General features: G+C 53.2%; 1 long non-coding RNA gene across 1 annotated transcript; it reads right to left on the bottom strand.

Annotated features, from left to right (window-relative positions):
• Positions 1–5,379: 5,379 nt before the first annotated feature.
• On the bottom strand, positions 5,380–7,416 carry LOC134430724 (uncharacterized). The gene is made up of 3 exons (XR_010030903.1): positions 7,341–7,416; positions 5,959–6,094; positions 5,380–5,511 (listed from the first exon to the last, which is right to left on the bottom strand). It is a non-coding gene; the product is annotated as an uncharacterized LOC134430724 (long non-coding RNA).
• Between the last annotated feature and the right edge of the window lie 12,828 nt (positions 7,417–20,244).

The following is a 20,244-nucleotide window of genomic DNA, read 5'->3' as shown; positions in this document are numbered from 1 at the left end:
GCATTTTAGGCACAGACTTCCCTCGAAGTGGGTATTTCAAAGACCTAAAGGGACTCAGATGGGCATTTGGAATAGCTGCTGTAGAGACAGAGGGTGTCAAGCAGTTGAACAGCGTGCCTGGACTGTCAGAAAGCCCATCTGCAGTAGCTCTCCTGAAGGTGGAAGAGCAACGAGTACCAATTGCCACCTCAACAGTGCACCGCCGACAGTACCGAACGAATCGAGATGCTGTGATCCCCATGCACAAAATGATCCGTGAGCTGGAGAGCCAAGGGGTGCTCAGCAAGACCCACTCACCCTTCAACAGCCCCATTTGGCCTGTGCGTAAATCTGAATAAGAATGGAGATTGACAGTGGACTATCGTGCATTGAATGAAGTGACTCCAGCCCTGAGCGCTGCTGTGCCGGACAGGCTGGAACTCCAGTACGAGCTGGAGTCCAAGGCAGCAAGGTGCTACGCCACTATAGACATTGCCAATGCATTTTTCTCCACTCCCCTGGCAGCAGAATGCAGGCCTCAGTTTGCCTTCACCTGGAGAGGCGTGCAGTACACCTGGAACCGACTGCCCCAGGGGTGGAAGCACAGCACTGGAAAAGGGTGAGGCTCCAGAACACCTGTAATGTATTGATGACATTTGTGTGGGGGAAGACAGCAGCAGATGTGTTCCAAAAAGGGGAGAAAATCATCCAGATTCTCCTAAAAGCTGGCTTGGCCATCAAGAGCAAAGTCAAGGAACCTGCCTGAGAGACCCAGTTTCAAAGAGTGAAGTGGCAAGACGGATGGTGTCAGATTCCCACCGATGTCATCAACAAGATCACAGCAATGTCTCCACCATCCAGCAAGAAAGAAACACAAGCTTTCCTAGGTGCCATAGGTTTTTGGAGGATGCACATTCCCGAATACAGTCGGATCGTGAGCCCTCTCTACCTGGTCACCCGTAAGAAGAACACTTTCCACTGGGGCCCTGAGCAGCAACAAGCCTTTGCACAGATCAAGCAGGAGATCGCTCATGGAGTGGCCCTTGGCCCAGTCAGGACAGGATCAGAGGTGAAGAACGTACTCTACTCTGCAGCCGGGAACCATGGCTTGTCCTGGAGCCTTTGGCAGAAGGTGCCTGGGGAGATTCGAGGCCGACCACTGGGATTTTGGAGTCGAAGCTACAGAGGCTCTGAAGCCAACTACACTCCCACAGAGAAGGAAATCTTGGCTGCCTATGAAGGAGTCCAGGCTGCCTCAGAGGTAATAGGCCCTGAAGCACAACTCCTCCTGGCACCCCGACTACCAGTACTGGGGTGGATGTCCAAAGCAAAAGTTCCCTCTACGCACCATGCAACCAGTGCTACATGGAGCAAATGCATTGCTGTTATCACACAGCGCGCCCGTATTGGAAACCTGAATCGCCCTGGGATTCTGGAAATAATTATAAACTGGCCAGAGGGTGAAAACTTTGGTCTCGCTGATGAAGGGGAACAAGAAGTGACACGGGCTGAAGAAGCTCCACCATACAACCAAGTGCCAGCAGAAGATCCACGATACGCTCTCTTTACTGATGGTTGGTGCCGCACTGTGGGAATGAACCGGAAGTGGAAAGCAGCCGCATGGAGCCCCACACGACAGGTGGCAGAGGCCACTGAAGGAGAAGGTGGATCAAGCCAACTTGCTGAACTCAAAGCTGTTCAACTGGCCCTGGACATTGCTGAGAGAGAGAAGTGGCCAAAGCTCTACCTCTACACTGATTCATGGATGGCAGCCAATGCTCTGTGGGGATGGCTGGAGAGGTGGAAACAGGCTAACTGGCAGCGTCGAGGAAAACCAATTTGGGCTGCTGAAGAGTGGAAAGACATTGCTCCCAGGGTAGGGAGGCTACCTGTGAAAGTCCGCCATGTGGATGCTCACGTTCCCAAGAGTAGGGCCAATGAGGAGCACCAAAACAATGAGCAAGTAGACCAGGCTGCAAAGATAGAGGTGTCAAAGATAGACTTAGATTGGCAACATAAAAGAGAATTATTCCTAGCTCGATGGGCCCACGATGCCTCAGGCCATCAGGGCAGGGATGCCACCTATAAGTGGGCACGAGGCCGAGGGGTGGATTTAACCATGGACTGTGTTGCTGAGGTTATCCATGACTGTGAGACGTGTGCTGCCATCAAGCAGGCCAAGGGAGTGAAGCCCCTCTGGTATGGTGGGCGGTGGTCCAAGTACAAGTATGGGGAGGCCTGGCAGATTGACTCAATCACACTGCCCCAGACACGCCAGGGCAAGCGCTACGTGCTGACCTTGGTGGAAGTCACCACTGGATGGTTGGAAACCTACCCTGTGTCTCATGCTACAGCCCGGATCACCATCCCGGGCCTGGAAAAGCAAGTTCTGTGGAGACATGGCACCCCTGAGAGGATTGAGTCAGACAATGGGACTCATTTCAAGAACAGCCTTATCAACACCTGGGCTAGGGAACATGGCATTGAGGGGGTGTACCATATCCCCTAGCATGCACCAGCTGCAGGAAAAGGAGAGAGGTACAACGGACTGTTAAAAACCACATTGAAAGCATTAGGTGGGGGATCTTTCAAAAACTGGGAGCAGCTTCTGGCAAAAGCCACCTGGTTAGTTCACACCCGAGGCTCTACTAACCGAGTGGGCCCTGCCCAATCTGAGCCTTTGCAGAGAGTAGATGGAGACAAAGTCCCAGTGGTACATGTCAGAGGTTTATTAGGGAAGACAGTTAGATTAATCCTGCCTCGAATACAGACAAACCCATTCGTGGGGTTGTTTTTGCTCAGGGACCAGGTTGCACATGGTGGATAATGCAAAAAGATGGAAGAACACGATGTGTACCTCAGGGAGATCTGAATGTTGGATAAAACCTCTGTAAATATCACTGTTTGCTGAATGTTATTACCATTGTCTGTGTATAGCTGTATAATGGATGTATCATGTATGTACTTGTAGAGTTAGAGTTTATATTAGTTTTAGTAGTGAGCAGATGATATGGGGATAAGGGGTGGAATGTCCTCGGTTGACCATATGATGCTTTTATCCCCAGTCGTCTCATTCTGTTTATGTTGAATAATAAGTTTTGCACCTTTAAGAGTGTTCCAGAGAGTGAAGGGGGGAGAGAAGAAGCGCGCAGTTTGTTTTCATACACTGCACTCCACTCCCTCACATTCCTGCTCCTGGACTGCTGTTGTCTGTGGACAGACAGCGGGACAAAGCTCTTCTTTGGCTTTTTAGTTAGTGTTAGCTAGCTGAGGCAAAGAAGTTGCCTGGACTGTGTATTTTCTTTTCTTTGGACCTCTTGAAACCTGCTCTGGACTGAACACCCAGGAGAGCACCTGCAGCTGCACCTGTGGCCCACCGGGCCGGGCCTGGCCTGAGACAATTCCAGCACTGGAGGGACTGATCAGAGACTGAGTGAGCTGCAACCCAGGGATGGGCTTTTCTCAGTTTGTCATCTCTTTTCGAGTGGCAAGGGGTCTCATTGTTTGATATTGTTTTGGTTTTATTGTTTAACAAACAGGTTGTTTTCCACCTTTCTCCAGGGAGGTATTTTTTCCTGCTGGACCAGTTGGGGGAAGGGGCCGATTGGATCTGCTTTTTTCCCACCGGAGCTGCTTCGGGGGATTCTTCCCCAAATTTGGTCTAAACCTGGACAGGGCCCTGGCTGCCTCCTCCTGTCCAGTCCTGAAGTGCCTCCATCGAGTTGCCCGGCAATCCAGACTGGTTCTCATCTCCTTTGGTGGCTGGGGTTTGAATTTAGGTGGGTGGAGCTCATCTCTGGAAAATAAATAACTATGAACAGGGACCTGCAGTGGGAGGGAGGGAGGGAGGGACACCTGCACCAGCAGCTCCTGGCCAGGATGCAGCCCCTGGCTGGGTGCTGGCTCGTTGAACTGAGAAATGCTTTGATCCAGCCCTTCCCAATCCAGGCTGGGGCAGGTCTGTTCTAAAGGCAGCACAGGGATGGCACGGAGGTGCTGCAGCAGCTGCAACTGCTCGCATTGAGCAATTACAGAGGACAGGCATTTACACCTGGTGAGGATGCAAAAAGCACAGTGGGAGAGGAAAAGACAGAGAAGGCAGCAAAAAGGTGAGATTTGAGACACCGAGGGGCAGACCCAGCCAGTGCCCAGCCAGCACAGCCCACCCAGTGCCCAAGGCCAGAAACTCTGCAGCTCCACCAGGGATTTATCAGGAATGTTCCCCTGACACCGCTGGGGGGTTGGTTGACATTTTACAACACTCCCAGGTGACTCAGGTCGCATTCCCCATCCATCCATCCATCCATCCATCCATCCATCCATCCATCCATCCATCCATCCATCCATCCATCCATCCATCCATCCATCCATCCTTCCATCCATCCATCCATCCTTCCATCCATACATACACAGGCTGTGGTGCTGGGATCCTGCCAAGCTCTGCCAGCCTTGGGCTTGGGGAGATTTCTGCCAGCCGTCCTGAGCTCCGTAATTGTGCTCTCTGTTCCAGGAAGCAAGCAAGAAAGATTTTAAAAAACCCAAAACAAACCACAACAGAGAAACCTAAAAAACCTTCAACAGCTCAACCCTGCTCAAGTTATTTCTTTAGGGACAGCTACCACTCTCCAGCTGAAATGCTGGGCTTTTGGGAAAAAGAAAATTACATGTTCACCTCCAAATTGGAAAGGATTAAGGTAAGAGAACCTTTCAAACTCAAAATTACTGTCCGAAAGCTTTCATCTTTGCAAGAAATCTCTAGGTAAGACCAGCCTGACAGTTAAACAACTGGTTGTTCTGGTGGGGAGAAACCCTCCTCTTTAACGGAAGCAGCCTGATAGTTAAAAGCAACTGTTTGGTCAAACTTCAGGCTCCCTGGCACAGCCTGCATTGCCTTTTCTTCCTGTTCACTGATTTACAGGCAGTGCCACGATGGCCCGGGTTCAGATGTTTGGTGCCATCCAGGGAATTTGGCATTGCCATTTCCATATGTTTTAATCGAAGCTTCAGTCCTTGAAACCACTCTTCAAGTGCCAGCTTTCCTTTCTTTTACAGAAAGCTCAAGGTTCCCAGAAGACTTCTGACATCCTCTCTTGCGCTCAGAGAGATGACATTGTCAAACAGATGTTTCCAAAGTTAACAGCATTTGAAAGAAAAATGACCTGAAATCCCCCTGGATTCCAGCTCAGCCCAACTCCATTCTGTGTCAGACACTGAGATTGCCACCTCTAAGGCAGGAGCTGTTTGTGCCCCCATCCCTCCTGTCCTTCTCCCCAGCAGCCTGTGCCTGTTTTCCCCGGCAGAATCCCTGTCCCCGTGCACCCTGCCAGGAGCAGCTGCACACAGGCTCACAGCTCCCCTTGCCCTCACCAGGGGGTTCCTCTCATCCCCAAACACGCCGATGAGAACGTCGGTGCGATGAGTGCCCAGGGCCTGCACTGCCACCACAACTGGGATCTCTGCTGTGCTCTGGGGCTGCACAATCCCACAGGGCTTGGGGCTGGAGTAGAGCACAGCAGAGTCCTCCTTGCGTTTCTGGAAGGGACACAATGAAACGCACATTCAGAGGGACCTCTCAAGAAACTTTAGGCTCCTTAACATCCACCACAACAGCAACTTACACACACCTTTAAAGCTCCCCAGGACAAAGGTCAAAGGCACAAACAAGATGCAAGAATTGTAGGCTTAGCACTCCCAGGGCATCCTGCAAGGAGGCTGCCAGCACAGGCACTGGTGTCTGTGGGTGCAGCAGCTTTTCACAACCCTCTAAGATCTCCCACAGGAAAACAGCCTGAGGACTAGAGCATCAACTGTTTCCTCAGGGGCTTAAACTGCCTCCTCAAGTTTACAGTTGGGTAGGATCCTGTTCTCAGCAGATCTTTAAGACCGAATAGAAACCAGCAAGGTCTTATCCAAACCCTTTGTTCCCCTAATAATCTCCTCAGGAAGATTTGACAGGAGGAGGTGGATGTGATGCCAAACCTGGGGAATAAGCCCGTAGCAGCCAGGAAGGTGGCTGGGATTCCTAATGAGGATCTTCCTCTCATAGGGCACCTTCAGGTGGCACTCATCACACAGCAGCACTGGGGAGGACACTTGGAGCTCAGGAACGAGACACCTGGGCAAAGAGATGAGCCCAGGACAATCAGAGGTACTGAGAGAATGGAGAATGCCTACCCCCAAAGATTGTGCAATGGAGCAGAACACATTGGTCACTGTCAAATGCACACTGAAGAGCCCTACAGGGATAAATTGCCTTCTACCTCTTCCCACTCCAACATGTCTTGTCAAGGAGGGGCAAACCCTGAGAGGCAGCACCCAGAGGCTGCCAAGTGCCCCAGGCAGAGCACTTTGCCCCACAGCTGCGTCAGCCCCTCCTTTACCCAAGAAGGCTTGCAAGGACTCCTGCAACAGTGCCAGTGACCCACAAGCTCTGGGGAAGCCTTCCCAACAAGGATCAGTGCTCCCTAAGGCTCAAGGAACACACAGCTCCAGGGTCTCAGTAAAAATGACTCCCTTCTCTGCCATGGTGCTGTTGCCCTGCCTGAGAACTCAGCTCTTTGCCCCAGCCCTGGAGGGCACGAGACAGCAGCTGCCCCACAGAGGGGCTGATCAGCCCCTGCCAGGCCCTGCAGCTCCCTGGCTCCTTCACTGCACAGCTCCAGGCACTGCCTGGCCCCAGCTCCACCTGCTGTACACAGTGGCAGCCCAGGCACTGCCTGCATGGCTCTGCCTGGCACAGGGAACAGCACCAGGGAGCTGCATCCCTCTGGGCATCACACTGACACCCACAGCAGCACAGCAGCATGGAATTCTGCTGCAGCAACAACGACTTTTGCTCTCAACTCTGACAACATTAAAGCTCAAAATGGGAAGCAGAGGGAAGGACAACAACTGCAGCTGACCTGCCACATCAAGGGCTGCTTTCCCCTTGTCAGACCTTGCCCTCCCCACTCTTGCTGGGAGCCACTTCCCCCCTGCCATGTGCCCTCATGGACAGAGCCAGAGCCTGACTCTCAGCAGCTGCTTGGTGTGGCCCAAACCAGTGCACGGTGCTCACAGCCAGCACAACTCCACCTCTTGCAGCCTGAAGGAGAGGAGGCCCTCAGGAAATTTGTTCCACCTCAAGCACCAAAAACAAGGCCAATCAATGATATCATTCCTGGTGCCTTTAGAAGAGGGCCCAGGACCGTGCTGGGCTGGCAGCAAACGTGCTTTTCACTACAGGCTGCTGCCCAAGCACTGCTGTTCTCGTGTCCAGCTGGCACAACATGAGGGCATTCATCAGCACTTCTCCTTGGCAGCTGCAGCCAGCACAGCCTGGGCAAGGCAGTGCCTGGGGGAGGCCAGGCAAGGGCTGGTACCTGGCTGTGATGATCAGGGCTGCCACTCCCTTGCCAACACCCTCCAGGTCCACCAGCAACCTCCGGTAGAACTCCATCACCGTGTTGGAGCACAGGGTCACCTGGTGGAAGAGAAGAACAGTCAATGCTTCCTTCCAAAAGCTCATTACCCACGGGTGATATCCTCCAGTTCCTGAGGGAGGATTTGCCCTTCATTCTTCTGCTGCTCCATGTGTAGAGCACAGTCTCAGAGTAACAAAAGCCGTCTGGCAATACCACATTTGTTAAACACACCTTGCTATCAGGGCACAGGTCAGCTACATTAAAACATTAGACTACAGCTCCATGCACCACTGCATTCAAATGAAGGGGCCAATTTCTCATCTGACTGCAAAGACATCCATGCAGAGGAAATCTGACTTGACCACAACGAGTTCAGCTTTACAGCAGGAGGCTGAGGGCAAAGTGTGGCCCAGCAGGTGCTGGGCAGTTCATGGCTGCCCTGGGACCCCGAGCCCGGGCTGGCTCTGAGAACTCCGGCCCCACGCCAGGAGTGGGGAACTGCCCCAGGGTGGGCACTGACCACAGGCAGAACCCTCAGAACTGCCCCAGGCTGGGCAATGACCACAGGCAGAACCCTCAGAACTGCCCCAGGGTGGGCATTGACCACAGGCAGAACCCTCAGAACTGCCCCAGGGTGGGCACTGACCACAGGCAGAACCCTCAGAACTGCCCCAGGCTGGGCAATGACCACAGGCAGAACCCTCAGAACTGCCCCAGGGTGGGCATTGACCACAGGCAGAACCCTCAGAACTGCCCCAGGGTGGGCACTGACCACAGGCAGAACCCTCAGAACTGCCCCAGGGTGGGCACTGACTACAGGCAGAACCCTCAGAACTGGCCCAGGGTGGGCATTGACCACAGGCAGAACCCTCAGAACTGCCCCAGGGTGGGCATTGACCACAGGCAGAACCCTCAAAACTGCCCCAGGGTGGGCAATGACCACAGGCAGAACCCTCAGAGCCTCTTGCTCTACACTGCAAGAGACAAGCCACCAACGGGACCAGGCAGAGGAGAAAGGAGGAGGATCTGTATCTTGAAATTACACAAGAAAGGGTTTATTCCAAGCAAAAGGATCAGAGCCAAAAGAGCCCTGGACACTCCTGTGCAAGGGCTTTTGTACAGACACAAATCAGGAGGTGGATACAAACAGCAAACCAAAAGGGAATCCTTAGGGGAGCACTGAGGGGATTACATCAAGTGTCTAGGGCCACTTTGGGTAGGAGGGTGGGGAGGATGGCTCACTTGGGCCAATGGGGCCTCCAGGAACAGGGGAATTCCAAAGGGGCGTTGCAGACAGGGATTGGCTCCAGGTTAAATTGGCAAAGAAAGTTGGGGAACAAAAGGGGCTGGGTTTGACAGGCAGGGAAAGAGCTGGAACAAGGGGCAGGGAATGGCATGAGGGACAGCTTTGAGGGAGGGTAAAACCCACGGGTAAACTAACTCGGGGACAACACGGGGTACAACAGAACAAACCACTTAACAAGGAATCAATACAATAAATTTGAACCGCTACACATGGCTGCAGATTTTTTTGTCTCCACTGGAGCTTCCTGCAGTGAACACAAATCATTCTGCTCCCCAGGAGGGGGGAAATGACACCAAGAAGAAAAGCTCACTGCTTGATACAATGACATCTCTCTAACAGCCACCTTCTGCCCTCATCCTTGCTCTGCCCCGTTGCCATCAAATCCATCGCTCTCAAAAACACAAGAATGGTTTCACGCCTTGACCATAAGGTCTGTGAGCTCAGCATATGATTTTGGAAAGCAAACAGTGCTCCTTGAGGAACATCCCGACTAAGCCAGCCAGCAGAGGCCTCCCAGCAGTGCAGATCTCTCCGTGCCAGGATGCTCCAAGCTGGCACCAGAGCTAAAGCCCTCCCACCCTGCAGTGCAGCTCCAGCCCTGGTGCTGCAGCGGCTCTGGCTGGGCTCTTCCCGTACCTCGATGTCCTGGTGTCCCTGGGGGAGGATGGTGCCTCTGCTGGGATTGATGGTGAACTCCCTGGGCTCCACATGGAAATGGATTCCCTTGCTCCAGGCCGGGTCGCTGTCCCTGCGGATCTGATCCACGCTGTCCACAGCCGGCTGCGTGCCATCGTCCGACATGCGGAGCTGGAACGTCAGGGGCACCGCGGAGCTGTTGGTGAGGCGGCAGCGCTGCGTGTAGGGAAAGCCTGGGCAAGGACACAAACAGCCATTCAGGCACCCAGCAGGGCATCATGCTGGGGGCAAGATCCTGGCAGGATCAAAGTGGGATTGGAGTTGAGCTCTTCATGATCTGAACTACAGCTCACCCAGAAGCTGCGTGAGGAATTAATCGTCACTTAGTTCCCTTTGACACAGATTCCAGACTGCAGCCTTGAAAATGCCCACTCCTAGCCCTGCTGAACACTGCAAGCTTCTCTCTTTGTGATGGGGACGAGCTCCCTCACCTGCCCCAAACCAGCACCAGTTCTCTCTCAGTGATGAGTGTGCACCCAGACCCAGCATTTACTCTGAGAATTCAAGCTGTCCAATTCCCTGCTCAGCCTGCCAACACTCCCACCTTTTTCAACACATATAAAGAGTGAGTTGTCAGTGAGAAGAAGCTACAGCAAAAGAAAGTGAGGATGGGATCAGGAACTAGAACGTGATGCAAAGCACCCTAATGCAGCTTCTCTCTGCAGGATCCTTAAGGCATCTCTTGCTTTGGGCCAAACAGACTGAGCATGTGACAGCTCAGAGCCCACTCAGCTGGAGGCACAGCCCAGCCTTGCTTTGAGATTAGCAATCAGGAACCAGGTCCCACCTCACCCCACACACAGGGACATCACAGCCGGGCTGCGCACTGAGAGTGCTGCCTGCAAGGGTTTACCCCACTTTGGCTCTGAGATTTGCTTTCCATCCTGCAAAGCCAGAGATACAGCCACTCATGGAGGGCATGTCCTGCAGAGCGCGCAGAGCAGCCACAGCCTGCTCTGCACTGCACATCTGGCTGGGCTGGCCAGCTCTGTGGGGAGGAGACTTCTCCCCAGGCCTGCTCACCAAGAGTCACTGGGACACAGATGGGGAGGAAAAACAACTGCAGCTGCAGCCCAGAGCTTCTCTGTGCCCATCCAAGTGACCACTGCCAGCTCCAGCAGGGACTCCAGCAGGGAGGCAAGAGAGGCACACAAAGGACAAACCCAGATGTCAAAACCTCCAACGACACTGAGGCCAGCACACGCAGACAACAGTCAACAGTTACAAAGAAGCAAAGATACAACAGCTGCCTTCAGCCGAAGAGCCCTTAGGCATGAAATTGGATTCAGCAGGATCAGTCTCCTGCTTCAGACCCATATTTCCATCTGTTGCCTTTCTTGTTTCATTCCTTCCAAAGTCAACTTGACAAGCGCCTCCGTGGTGATGCAGGCTGGGGAAGAAGCAGCTCAAGAAAGGCAATGAGTTTCCTTCAGAAGTTCAAGAACTTCATTGTTGTGGCTTTAGGCTTGGCCGTGAACGTTGCCCTGGCTCTGGGAAGGGGGACAGGGGTTCTGGGGGGTTTTGGGCGGTTTTGGCCCTGGGCTGGGCTTTTCCCTGGGGGGTTTTTGGGAGTTGTGGCGTGATGCCGTGGGCGGCTGTGCAGTGGGAGCTGAGGCTGGGCAGGGAGCGGAGCTTCCCTTCCTCCCGCTCGGGGCTCGCAGCTCGGCCGCTGCTGCTACGGGAGGGTTTGTGCTTGGCCCGGGGCTGCCCTGGCTGCAGCTCAGCGCTGGCACCGACCCTGCCTGCCTGCCCCGCTGCTGCTGCTGCTGCTGCTGGGCACTGCCTGCATTCCCCTGCCCTCTGGGGCACTGCAAAAGGAGCATTTCCTCCTTCCCTTCCCTTCCCGCACCGGCTGGGGGGGATCCCTGCCCTGCCAGAGCCCACAGCTCCTCCTGCTGTCACCAGACCTCCACCAAAGGGGAAAAACAGGACTTGGCATCTGGGAAATGTCTGTTCTTGCCTTCTTGTCTGTGCTCTCCTGAGACAGTCTAGCAAAGAACTGGTATTCCTTTTACCACAGTTTTGCCTGGGAGCCCTGTCATTTCAAAGGGATAATCATTTGGAGGGAGGGGCTCATCTTTCCACTGCAGCAAGATTCCCACCTTCCTTGGCAGACATCTGTCTTTTAAAGCAGCACAGAGACACCAGAAAATTCTACCTTTCTATTCCTTGCTTCCATTGGATCTCACAATGGCAAGATGCCCCCTGAGGCAGCAGCAGCAGCAGCAGCCCTGCAGTTCACAGCCTGAAGAGGCTGCTGGGGCAGAGCAGGAGTGAGGGATGCTTTTCTGTTGGAAGGCACAGATCCCTGAGGCTGTGTCCCAGCCCAGGGAACACTCACCAAAGGAGATGTCCCCGAAGTCGAGCTCAGCGAGGTCGAAGTGTAAACTCGGTGCAGTGACGCTGCCCCTGCAGGCCGAGGACAGAGCAGGCAATGGCTCGGTTAAAGGCATTGCACAGGTCCGGCTGTCGTGGCTCGGGGGCACAAAACCCGGGCTCAGGGCACCCTGGGTTTCCAACCAACACAGCCCCGTGTGCTCAGCACAGGGCCCTGGGCACAGGAGGCAGCTCCAGCCAAGGGGCAGCAGCCAACACCCCCTGATGGGCTCTGGGCACAGGAAAGGCAGGAGAAGCCCCCGGGTTGCTGCAGGTCCCATGAAGGACCCTGAACACACACCCAGACATGGCTCCGTGCCTCAGTTTCCCCATCTGCAATGGCATGGACATCAAGGTGTCCCCACTAACTTCTGAAAGCAGCCCTTCCAGCCACAGCTTCCCTGCTTTGCTCCTTCTGAGCTGCAACTGCTGTTCCCATGGAGGAGCTTTCTCAAGAGAGTTTGACCCACACAATCATTACAGACACTGTTCTGAGACACCAATCCAGGGCATTCCCAAACATCCTCTGAAAAGAGCAGCAACAGTTCTACCCAGGGCACAGATGAATCCTAGAGGAAAGGACCAGCTTGTCAGCAGTGCACCAGCTGGCACAGCCAAGAGCAAGAGCTTCAACAACCAAACTTGGCTGTCCTGAATCTAGCACAGCACCTCACCTGCCCTTGAACTCAGCAGACACACTCCAAAAGCCACCAACATCCACTGAAATCAGCACTTGAAGCTGCACAACATTCACCAGTTGATTTCATGGTTGATGCCAATCAGTGCCCACTCTGCCTTTTGGTTCAAAATCAAGAACCAGTGAGCTGTGTCCTCTATTGTACTCACAGGACTGCCCCTGGCTCTGCTCTGCACATCTCAACAAGAGACACCTGCCCCTGCTCAAGGAGAAAGCTGCTTATGCAAAAACACCCCATGGCCATTTTGGGGAAGGGACAGAGGAGAATCAATTATTTGATGGGGAAAGGTTCCCTCTTGATTTCCAAATGAAAAAAGCAGCACTTTTCCTCGAAAAACAAAGGCAGCATCATTGTTTCTCCACTATGGGCGCACCTGCTCACCACTTTTCTCTTGCTGAGGAATAACTCCCTTGTTCTTCTTTACCCATCTCCCTTATCTCTTTGCTATCATCCAGTGCAGATTGCTTTCATTTCTTCACTGCCTTGAGCCAGTGCCGCCCAGGAGCAGCAGCCCAGCTCCAAAGCTGCAGAGCAGCCAGCATCAGCTCTCCTGCTTCCACTCCATTATCCTGCAGCACATGGCTCAGGCTGGCAGGGACAAGGCCTCACGCTGCTGTGGTGCTGAGCACTGAGCTCTGCCTCCCCTATGATCCGCCCTTCTCCCTGTGCCTGGACCAGGATTGTCTCTTGCCATGGCACCAGCCCACGGGACGGTGCCCAAGTCCTTGGCACAGTTCCTGACTCCCACATCAGCGCTTTGCTGGCTGTGCAAAGGAGGCACCAGAGCCCTCTGTGCACAGGAGCTGGGGGCACAGCTTGTGCCCCACAGCATGGCCATGAGAGGTGAGCTGAGGCTGCTGCTGCCCATCTGGCATGGATTATTCACACAAGGTTTTACAAACACTGCTGCAGCTGCAGAATCAGCCAGGCTGGCCCATCTGCAAAGCCCTGAGGGCCTTGCTGGGTGTTCAGGTGGGACATCCCGGAGCAGCTGCTGCCCAAAGCTGATCCATCCCACTGCCTGCCATGGCCCAAGGCACAGGGAGATCCCTGCAGGGAGGAGTCATTCCGGCTCCCGGCTACCACACAGGGCAGCAGGCAGCCCTGACAGTGCTGAGGAAGCATTTCAGAAGCTGCTTGTGCTCAGCAGGGTGCAAGCCAGCTCCCAACATGTTCCAGCAGCCTCCAGGAAATCTGGGACACAGAAAGCTCCAAGGCCACTGAAAGCAAGAGCAGATGCCTTCCATCCTGCTCACTTCCAGCCAGGCTGCAGGGCAGCAGATCCGGTGCTTGGTTCCTTCTGTAGCTCTTTCCCAACTCCGCTCTCACCCAAAGGTGTTTGCACAGGGACAGATGAGCTGCCTCACCTCTGGGTGCCCAGCTGGTACCGAGCTGCCCGGGCACCGACATTGCGCACCAGCAGAGTCTGCTGGGTGCTGACCTTGACTGGACACTTGGAGAAGTCCAGCTGGGCAGGGAAGTCCAGCACAGCTCGGGCACCAATGGCCCGAATTGGCACAACGATCCTTTCCCTTCCAGTGAGGCACACCAGCTCATGGCAATAATCCTGCAGGAAAAGAAACTGGCTCAGCACAGGACATTTAGTGCCATCCCCATGGCAGAAGAAAAACCATTTCCTATACCCCTCCAAGGGCATCAATTTACCTATTGCACCCTCAAATGAACACTAAGTTCTACTACTATGTCACATTTTAAAGGCACCAGTGCACTTTGCAAAATCTGTCTCAGTGGAATTCAGCTCTTGTGTCACTTGGCTCATACAGATAACAGCCCTAGGCCACCATCATTTTTACTCTAAACTTTAATGATGCTAAAGAATTCCTAAGCCCCTTCTAAGCAACATGGAGCTGGGGAACACAGGACATTGCTCTTTAGGCTTCTATATTCCCACTGTCTGAGAATAGGACAAAGTGTTCAACTGACCCTAAGCAGCAAAAGGAAGAGGAGAAAACAGCTGCACCCAAAGACATCCTGCACCTCTGGCCTGGTGCAGAAACATCAGTTGGCTCACAACTCCCCTCTAACTTTGCCTGTCCAACCAAGTCAGGAGAAGAACGGTGCTAAGAGGTAGCAGGATGCTGTTGGAAAGGGCCTCTCTTTGTTTCCCTGCAAGGCTTCCTCCCTTCCATGCCATGCCCTCAACCCTTCTGTATGAACAAGCCTCCAGATCAGAACATGAACCCTCCAGATCCCAGCACTGAGATCAGACTTGCCAGGGCCTCAGCACTGCTGTTCAAACCTCCCCGCAAAAGCACCTTTGGCATGGAATGGGTGCCAGCTGACAGAGCAAGCACAGGGACAGGCATGAAGACAGAGCCCCAGCAGTGTCACTGCCACGGGCTCTGGGCTCACAGCTCTGCCTGCAGCTTGTACCTGCCCTCCACCAGCTCCTTCAGGCAGGTGTCCAAGTGCCCTGCAGCTCAGCAACCTCCTGCTGACCAAGGGCACCCAGGGCCCAGCGTGCCTGTGCCAGGCCGGGCTCACGGGCACAGCACATCCTCTGCCCTGGCCCTGCAGCTGTGCCATGCTCACTTGTGCTCTGGGACAGCACAGCTGCAAGGCTGCACAACAGAGGGGGTGAAAAAGCACCGGCTTTGCTCCAGCCCAGGGGCAGGCAGGGAAGCTGTTGGCAGTCCAGGAAGGAGGAAAGCTCTCTGACCTCTTTGTTCCTCCGGTGTTTTCCATCAGAATGAAACCCCTTCCACTGGACCTAGAGATGGCCCAACATCTATCAACAGCCCTCTGTCATTTTCATCCTCTTTCCCGTGCACCTTCCCTTGGCAATGCTCAGCAATGGGCAGGGAGGGGAGCAGAGCCTGTCAGGCCTGGTTGCAGTGCCTGCCAGCAGTGCCAAGGTGTGACTGGCTGCAGGCTGCCTGCCCACGCCTGGAGCCCAGCTCACAGCATGCAATGGGCTGCAGCCAGAGTGCAGGAAAAACAATGGCTGTGGAGATCATTGTGTGCTTTGGCTCCTCCAGCCTCACCTTGTTCTTGCTGGGGGTGAAGCGGATGCGCACAGGGACAGAGGCGCCCGGCGGCACGGCACGGTACGCATCGCTGGAGCTCACCAGCTGGAAGTAAGGGGAGCTCTCCATGGAGACCTTCACCACGTGAAGAAACTGCAGCAAAGACATGAAATTATGATTTTGCCACTTGTGGAAACGGGAGGAGAGGAGACCTGTCCATGCCCTGCTAACATCCCTCCCCTGCCCCTTTTCCAAAGCACTTTCAGCTGAGCAGGCACAGGCACATCATTCACAAGGCTGAACTTGAATCCCTTCTCTCTGGCTCCAGCATTTTGGCCAGGGGCAGTAGGGCACTGCCTGCTGGGAAGGAAGGGCCGAGCAGGTCAGCACCAGCAGCATGGGGAGACACAGCACCTGAACCAAGTCACCTGCATATTCAACAAGGCCAAAAAACCTGCTGGCTTCTGCCTGCACACAGCCACGAAATGGTCATGTTCCAGAGGGGGAATGTGCTACCTAAAAGCAAACCAGCCCATTTCTGTGGGGGAAGGAAGAAATTCCCTTCTAGCAGATCAGCTTTGGGTAGGGACCTTCTGGGGATACAGTCAGGCAGGCAGAGCAGCAAGACAGGAGACCAAACACTGTGGTCTTACTGGGAATAAAAGCAAACCTGAAAAGCAAAAGAAGGAATGAACACAGCAAGACAATCCCTAAAACAAGGAGATGGCAAAGAGAATTTAAATGGGCAGTAAAGCAGCAAGCAAGAATCATAAAACCATGAGAGCAACCAGCTTGCCAAAAGTGACAGAAACACAGACAGGCGGTGTCTATTGACCATGGGGCTTCAGAGGCATTTTCTGCCTGGAGAAACAGGACCAGCACTGACTGACAGTGTGGTTCCAGTATGAAAAGCCAATCTTGGCTCTCCAGGGCTTCCTGCTGCCTGTGCAGGCAAGCTGGGCTGCTGGGCATTCCTGCCTGCAGCCAGCAGGCCAGGTTCGGCCCTCTGGGGTACTCCATGATCAGCGCACATGCATTTTCTTGCACACTGATCTCATCAACCCCTGAGCACCAAAATGCTCTCCAAAAGTCTAAACCAGGTGATTTGGACTCCCTCCTGTCTCCTCCCACCAGCCCACTCTTGGCACAAGCCTCACTTGAGAAAATGTTTCCCGGACTGAAATTCAAATGGTCTCAAGTTTTCCTCTTTACAGTGGAACACAATTGACATTTTTCAACTTTTTCCCTCTCAGCTCTCTTGGGAAACTGCAAAACAATGCCAATTTCTTCAGGTGAAGGTGGAAACCTCCAGGAGCACATGCCTTTGGATGTGCTGTGCTTCTGCAAAGGGAAAGCAGAGCACCATGTTGCTTTTGGAAAAGCTGAGCAGAGCTGGATGAAGCTGAGCAGGAGCCTCAAGTGGCACCTAAAGGCCTCTCACTGCTTCTGCTCCATCACTCTGATTGCAGGGCTCTTGCAGAACACGGTTCCTGCAGGGCCAATGCCATTAATGAGAAGTGATTCCAGCATAAAGTGCAGAAGGCTCAGCCCCTGAGCTTTGGCTGTGATCTGCACAAAGGGAGCCAAACTGGCTGAGAGAGGCAGAGATTCCTACCAGGAGCCAAGATGAACCAAGGAGACACAGGGTGTGCTATAGAGCCAAGGCAAAGCATGAGAGCAGCTAAGAACTGTACAGCCCTCAACATTCCAGTCAATCCAGAGCTTTCAAGAGAAGGAAACTCCTTTGGGATAAACACCATCAACGCCTGGCCAAAATCTGGGGACAATTCCCAGCACAGGAAGATTTCCACCATCTTGCAGAAGAAGGTGCTGAGACATTTTCTTCTGCATGTGCTGCAGCAGATAACTTGCTTTGCTGTACACTGAGGGAATGAGAGCACTCTCCTCTTCCAGCACAGCGTTAAAGCTCTGGGTGCCAGCACTTACCTTGTCCTTATTCATGAGAGACAGCACCATTTCCGAGACCTCCCGAGCGACAAAGTTCTGAAATACCAGCTCTGGTGGGGAAACCCCAAACCAGCTCTGTTTCGGGGCAGCTGACGGCACCTGGAGAGGAGAGAGAGCAGGGAGAGCTTCAGCTGCTGGGAGGAAGGTTCATGCAGGAGAATCTTCCTCTGATCCCCAGTGAAGTACAGACTCTGAGGGAGCACGTCTGCCCAGCCCAGACTGGGCAAACAGTGGCTCACCCACCTCTGCTCTGAGCTCATCCACAGCTGCTGGGCCACACAGAGCAGGCTCAAGCCAAGCTGCTCTTTCGGCATGGATTTCTCCAGGTTTCTTTCTCCAGAATGCCAGGCAGCACTTTCCTAAAACACAGCCCTGTGCCCATGCGGTCACAGAGCTCTGGGGCACTGACTGAGCACTCATGGAGTAAGTAAAACCCATGAATTTACAGGAGACTCCATGGGAAAGGATTTGGGATGTCTTTTACTCTGAGACAGGGAAACCGAGGCCCACACAACTGCAAATATCTTTTTTTGCTCTAGAACTTAGACATCAGTAAGAAGAGCACAGGACCAGAGCAGGTGTGAGAGATGAGGTGACATTTGGCTGAAGCCAAAAGGTTATTAAGCAAAAGAATGGAATTTGTTGGTTCTGTGTGTTATTTGTGGTTTGGATTTGTTCAGGTTGGTTTGTTGAGTGTCACAGTGAGAGGGACAGGGTTGAAGACCTGACCAAAAGGAAGGAGGACGAGAAGGGAGCGGACAGAAAAGTTGGTGCTCAGCAGAGAATGGAAGCTCCTGAGTACCCATCCAATGGCAAAGGTCACAGGGACCGCCCCAGCCGGGTACAAAGGGGATTACAAAGATTGCCATTTTCTCAGAGGGTGTGTGTGTGCGCTTGGCTCTCAGGGAGGGAGACACCCTCAGCTCAGCTGAATCGTTACTAAGAAACACTTTCCTTTTGCTTTGATGATTTTGTTCCTTTTCGTTGTATTTAAAAGTTAGTGTGTTCCAAAGAGAGGAAAAGGCAAAAATAAAAAGACAAATGAGATGAAAAGAAAAAGACAAGTGAGGTGAATGCTGAATGAGGATAAGTTTCAGTTATTTTCTCAGCAACTTGGGTAAAAGCAGAGTTGGTATCTCCTTTTTCAATGGCCTTTAAATGGGTGCTCTCTTGTCATTACTGACACCTTATTTCATGCCATTGTAGAGGCACGTCTGGAATGACACAACAACAGCAAATGCTTCTGGAGCAGAGACATTGCTTGGAGAAAACTCTGCCCTGCTTTGTCTGCCTTCTCCAGCCACACTGCTGTCACTGCAGAGACACAAGCAGGTCTCCTCTGTGACTTCACAGCAGACACATTCTGCTGAAGGGAGTGGCTGCAGCACACTGTCCCTTAGCTGTGCCCTTCCCTGAGGTGTTCCCAAGGCTCCTCTCCAGGACAATCCTAAACCTGGATTGTGTTCCGTGTCTCTTGCTGCCAATTTCCTGCTCAACAGCCCACCTCAGTCACCTACCCGTTTGGACTGTGCTTTATACTGAGCTAGTCCTGCCAGAAAAGCAGCTTTAAACACACCTCTGAGGAGGCACTGATCCAGACAAAGCACATCCATTCCCCTCTGCCCAGGGCCAGTCCCCTGTACATCTGGCAGCCTGCAAAATCTAACACCCCGTCAGGGTCCAACACATTGTTCCAACCCAAAGCAATAATGCAATTTGTTTTGTTCAATCTGAAGTAATTCCTGCAGATCCTTGGCCTTCAAAGGCCAAGGCTGCCACTCTGCAGGGAATCCTGGGACCCCGAGCATTTGATGGTGACCACACCAAAGCAAGAGGTGGCTCCTTCAGCAGGAGAATGGCAAAGGGCAATTTTGGGCCTCTGTGTCCCCAGCCTTCCTCCCATTGTTTTAGCAATGGCAGCTGCACTCCAGCACACCCCAGCAGCTTCAGCAGAGGGTATTTGTGTTGGCTTAGTGCAGATCAGGACTCCCAGTCCACCACTCCCAGCACCTTGCAATGACAGCAGGACCTGGACACTGAGGCATTTTGCTGGAGGCAAGCCTGTCACAAACACACACCCTCTTCAAACTTCATGTGAAAGAGAAAGGAAAAGAGCAGGAAAAGGCTACCTTTGGGCGAGTCTCACTCCTGTCTAGAAATGGGCCAAGTCTGGGCAGAATACTCCCCCCAGTGCTGGCCTCCTTCTTCCTGCTGAGAAACTTCTCCCTCTGGAACTTACAGGGAAGCAGCTGAAAGGCAAAAGTAAACCAGCTAGAGCCTCAGAGTTGTGCTTGTTCAGAAAGGCTTTTCTTCAACAAGTGACACTGGTGAATAACTTGTGATCACAGCCACTAGGACATTCCTGGAAGCCCTGGGAGTTTCCTGCTGAAATACTTAGCATCAGGGAATTAATAATACAGAGTGGAACACACATACTCCAGCCATATGGCTCTGTCCCATTGGCTTCTCCATGACTGGATGGGACATGGTTGGGCATTTCTGCTCTTTGGGCATTTGTTTCCTCTTACGTTTCATTGGATTGAGGCAGTGACCTTTCCAGAGAATGGGGAGGGGCTCTCAGAACTGCCTGAACTCCATCCCTGCACAACGCTCAGAACTCACAGCAAGGAGATATCGCTGCTGGATGAGTCCAAGAGATGCAAGAAAGGAACACTGTACCAAGAGTGAGGTGCACAGGAATGTCTCTAGGTTTTAGTTCTCCCTGTGAATTGTTTTCTCTGTCTGGGCTGACAGAGCCCTCCACAGAAGAAAACAGAGGCATCTCCTTGACAGAGCCTCAGCAGTGGGGCATCTTCAGCCAAGTGAGCTGC

This window comes from Melospiza melodia, chromosome 29 (genome assembly GCF_035770615.1).
Source record: "Melospiza melodia melodia isolate bMelMel2 chromosome 29, bMelMel2.pri, whole genome shotgun sequence".
NCBI classification, from domain to species: Eukaryota; Metazoa; Chordata; class Aves; order Passeriformes; family Passerellidae; genus Melospiza; species Melospiza melodia.
Note: the sequence above shows the minus strand (reverse complement) of the source record. Positions and strands in the feature narration are given on the sequence as shown.